At 39.7% G+C, this 4,576-nt stretch overlaps 1 protein-coding gene across 10 annotated transcripts in view; it reads right to left on the bottom strand.

Annotated features, from left to right (window-relative positions):
• Nucleotides 1-4,576, bottom strand: part of ZNF385B (zinc finger protein 385B) — a 393,631-nt gene that overhangs the window by 102,108 nt on the left and 286,947 nt on the right. The gene's annotated exons all lie outside the window — the stretch shown is intronic.

Below are 4,576 nucleotides of genomic sequence, written 5' to 3'. Positions count from 1 at the left end.
TCTCTCAAATAAATAAATAAAATCTTTAAAAAAAAAGAAAATATTAAAAAAATAAAATTGCTTTTTATTTCAAAAAGGAACGTGTTCTCAAAATATGAACTTTGTCTATATTCTCTTAGTCCAGAATAATTTATTTGCATGCCTTTAGGCCTGAAGAATTCCTTCCTTTCCTGCGCATTTTTAGGTTTTAAGTAAAGATTCACAGCATATAATTAAAAAAGACTAACGCAGGTAACAATTTGATGTTGATAACATTAATAAGGCTGTTTATGCTTTTCAGTGCCAAAAACCCAATTTCAGTTATGTGGCTGAATTATCATAGTGAAATTAGGAGTTGTGTAGGCTTGGAACTGAAATGATACAGTATGTACTCAGAGGTCTAATCTCACTCTTCATCCAGTGACAGCTGATCATGTGGTCATAATAAGGTTTCTGATATATCCATGTGACATAGTGTGGCTATGAGTGAATGGGTGTTTTGCTTATGCTAGGCTGATAGTCATTGATAAAGATGAGTTAGCTTAGCGGGCATCTGACCGAATGGAAGAAACTTGAAGTGACGGATGTTTTAAATGTCAGGAAGGATTTTTCACCTTTGGTTGTGCAACTTGGCAACATTTACCAACCACAGCCAACACTTTCAGTGACGTACAGAATGAATTACACCCACCCAAATCCAGAGATGCAATATATCTGCTTATGTCAGATTTGCATGGTAACTATCAGGGACAGGTAAGCCTAAGGGAATAATTAGATGCAGCAATCAAAATGGTAATTACAATACCAGCTCTTAGAATTAGTGCATATATCCAAGCCCCATGATCTCAGTTGTTACGAATAATAACAAAATAGCATTCTAAATGGAACATAGCATGCTAGCTCTATACTTATTTCCCCCCAAATAGCAATTTTATACTTCTTGATCACATAATATTTAGTTCATGATTAAAATAAACTTGTATTGGGCGCCTGGGTGGCTCAGTTGGTTAAGCATCAGACTCTTGATTTCTGCTCAGGTCATGGTCTCAGGGTGGTGAGATCAAGCCACACATAGGGCTCCGCGCTGGGTGTGAAGCCTGCTTAAGATTCTCTCTCTCCCTCTTCCCCTCCCCCTTAAAAAAATAAAATAAACTGATAGTCACTGCTATGGTTTTCACTTTTATTATTTTAAAAAATCTACACCTACATTTAAAAATCTAGACCCCTCCTAAGAAAACTCTGTATTCAATAGGGATTATGCTGTTACTTCCTTCGAGGTACTTTTCTTCCAGTGGAGCCAGGCAAATTATTCCATTCTTTTTTGCCTGCCTTTAAGTCACGCCTGATTCCTGGAGTATTTTCCAGGACATTCCCAGGCCTGGCATACTAGTCCATTCTCAAACTCCCAAGCCTTTTATTTGTACCTGCCATAGGTCCTTTGTTTAGTTCAGTAGTGTACAAACTGTTGTACCCAGACCAAAAGCATCAGCATCACCTGAGAACTTGTTAGCAAAGCAAATTCCCAGGCTCCATCCCAGACCTGCAGAATTATAAACTCTGTGAGTGAGACCCAGAAATCTGTGTTTTAACCAGCCCTCCAAGTGATTGGAAACATGCTGATGGTTGACAACTACTGGTTCATGGTGCATGTATGTACCAAGAGCAGTAGGAGAATGTGGTAAGGAACATTTAAGCTTCTATGGGGGGAAACTATGGGAGAGCTAAAGGCCGAGCAGAGAGGTGGCATTCAAGTGGTGATCTAAAGGGGTGGCAAAAAAAGAGTAAAATTTAAAAAAGGGTGTGGCAAGAGACTGAAAGAATCTGAAGGAGGCACCAGGCATCCCTTACCCGGCCAACCTGTCACGTGTGCCCTTGTGTTAAGGCAGCCCCACCAATTCCAAGATCTTACTCTGTAAGTTACCATCTTTCTTCAGTCATTTCATTCTTAAGGAAAGCAAAGAAAACTTCCCTGATTTTTGTCAGGTTCTTAGTCTACCAACTACTCTGTCTTTTCCTTTAATTCCTTTTAGCATAGCCTATACTTCCTTTTTTACTATCCCATTGCTTCATAAATCTGGTTTCTGACTTCTCCATCTTAATAAACATATAGTTTTGAAGTCCTTTATCAGTCCTTCTTGACTCTGTACCATTGTAGAATATGATACCATGTCTAAATACCTCTTTTCCAAGCTCAACTTTTGTATTTCTGAATACCTGTATTATCCCAGTGGCATCTCAACTTCAACTTGTACAAAATTAAACTAAATCATCCCAGCTCCCCCGATCCCTAGAAGGGACATTCCTCCTCCGGTGGTCTTTATTTCGCTGCCTGGCACCGCGAATTTTCTGGCTATATAGACTCTAAAACTTGAAACTGTATTTGACTTTTCCCTCCTCCTTGCCCCTGAATCAAGTTAGTCACCTCCCTCCCCTTTACATACCCATTGTTGTTACCTTCATTTAGGTCCTCATTAGCTGTTCACTAGCATAATTCTTTAATCACTGTACTCCCCCTGTAGTTAAATGAATTCTTGAGAAGGATAGCTTGAATCAATCATGTCCCTATTCAAATGTCTTCCATTGCTCCCCTTAGAGAGTTACAGGCACTGAAATCCAATACTGTGCACCTGTTCAAATCTCTGCTCTGCTACTTACCAGCTGGGCAACATTAAATGAATTAATTGACTTGTTAAGCCCATTTCCTCAGCTGACAAGTAGGAACAAAAACATTAATCATATCTCATGAGGAGACCTGAAGGAACTAACACATGTAAATTCTTACTAAGGTGCACCGAAGGCTGAAGGATTTAGCAAATGATAAGCATTATTATCATCATCACCAAAACCATCGCCATAGAATACAATTCCGACACCTCGGTTCAGCAGCCATCACCATCCTTAAACTTAACTGAAAACTTTCTAAGATATGGTCAACTGAACTATTTCTCAGGGATGAGGACAAAATGGTTTTCTTTGTCTCTGGCTCCTTAGGCAGTGCTTTTCACCTAGCAGTCACTCTAGAAATATTTACTACACAAAGCACTGCTTGTTTCTTGTACATACATACTTTTTTTTTTTTTTTAAAGTTCTATTGCTTTGGTTATGCTTCCTAGGATGCCCTTGCCTTTCTGTCTGTCCCCTCTCAAAATTCTAGCTTCAGGTGGCATTTTAAATGCCTTTCCATCTCCATCAGAAGAAAGTATCTTGCTCTCCTTTGAACCTGCAATACATTTCACTAATACCTCTTTTACAGTATTTAAGACATTCTATTGTGTATGTGTCTTTTTCCACACGAAGCTATCAGCTCTTCTGGGTTAGAGACCAGACATGATTTGCTGCTTTCACCTAGTGACTCGCCCAGAGAAAGCACTCAACAAATGTACTGAATGAATGAATGAGGTAAAAGGAACGACATCTACACTTTTACATGAACTGTGCGGCTGTGAACTACCTGGTGAAAGGCTTTCTTTCCCACTGATAATTATGAGAGTCTTCAAAGAGGAAACATGATGAGAATTACAGAAACAAGTTTTATTTATTTATTTTTAAAGATTTTGTTTATTTATTTGACAGAGAGAGACACAGCGAGAGAGAGAACACAAGCAGGGGGAGTGGGAGAGGGAGAAGCAGGCTTCCCGTGGAGCAGGGAGCCCGATGGGGGGCTCGATCCCAGGACCCTGGGATCATGACCTGAGCCGAAGGCAGACGCTTAACTGACTGAGCCACCCAGGCACCCCCAGAAACAAGTTTTAAAGAGCCCCTTATAAATGTGGTGTTTTCTTTAAACCTTGGGTTTAAAGTTATTCTAGAACTCAGAAGCGTGTTCCACATAAATAAAGTCATAAACATTCATCAGATTCCTGGGATAGTGCCCAAAAGCTTAATTAGCCCATAGGACAGGTGTAGTGGCTGAAACATTACATTAGCACCTCAGTGCCAACATTACTACAAGGGGTCATGAAAAGGAGTCGATATTCTATGAGTGTTTATGAAGTGCTCAAACTTCCTTATAAAACATCAACCATGAATTTTGTTTTCTTCCTCATATTTTAAGATATACTCCAGGGACGCCTGGGTGGCTCAGTCGGTGAAGCGTCTGTCTTCGGCTCAGGTCATGGTCCCAGGGTCCTGGGATCGAGCCCCGCATCGGGCTTCTTCAGCGGGGAGCCTGCTTCTCCCTCTGCCTCTGCCTGTGGCTCGCCCTGCCTGTGCTCGTGCTCTCTCTCTCTCTCTGACACATAAATAAATAAAATCTTAAAAAAAAAAAAAGACATTCTCCAAGAGCTGTAACCAGAAGCCAGTTTTCTTGTGTATTCAAGTGATTACTTTTCATTGCCAGGATGAATGTGCTCTGGTTAAAGAATGAATTTATAATTGTTGATTATAAATTGTAAATTTAGAAAATGAAAGTCTTCTATAAAGTTGTTGATATGTTTAAATTTTCAGAAATCAGAGATTTTTTTTTTAGTTACAATTCTAATTTTTAGCTCCTTTGTCTTCATTTTGGATTAATTTAAAATTGACTGTGTAGCCCCTGATACTCTAGCTTCAGTTCCTTTACCCACATCCCCTGACAAATACATAATGGCCCGTTAAC

Source organism: Callorhinus ursinus, unplaced genomic scaffold, assembly GCF_003265705.2.
Source record: "Callorhinus ursinus isolate GAN/ISIS: 27379988/994484 unplaced genomic scaffold, GSC_fseal_2.0 scaffold2, whole genome shotgun sequence".
In the NCBI taxonomy this organism is placed as follows: domain Eukaryota; kingdom Metazoa; phylum Chordata; class Mammalia; order Carnivora; family Otariidae; genus Callorhinus; species Callorhinus ursinus.
Note: the sequence above shows the minus strand (reverse complement) of the source record. Positions and strands in the feature narration are given on the sequence as shown.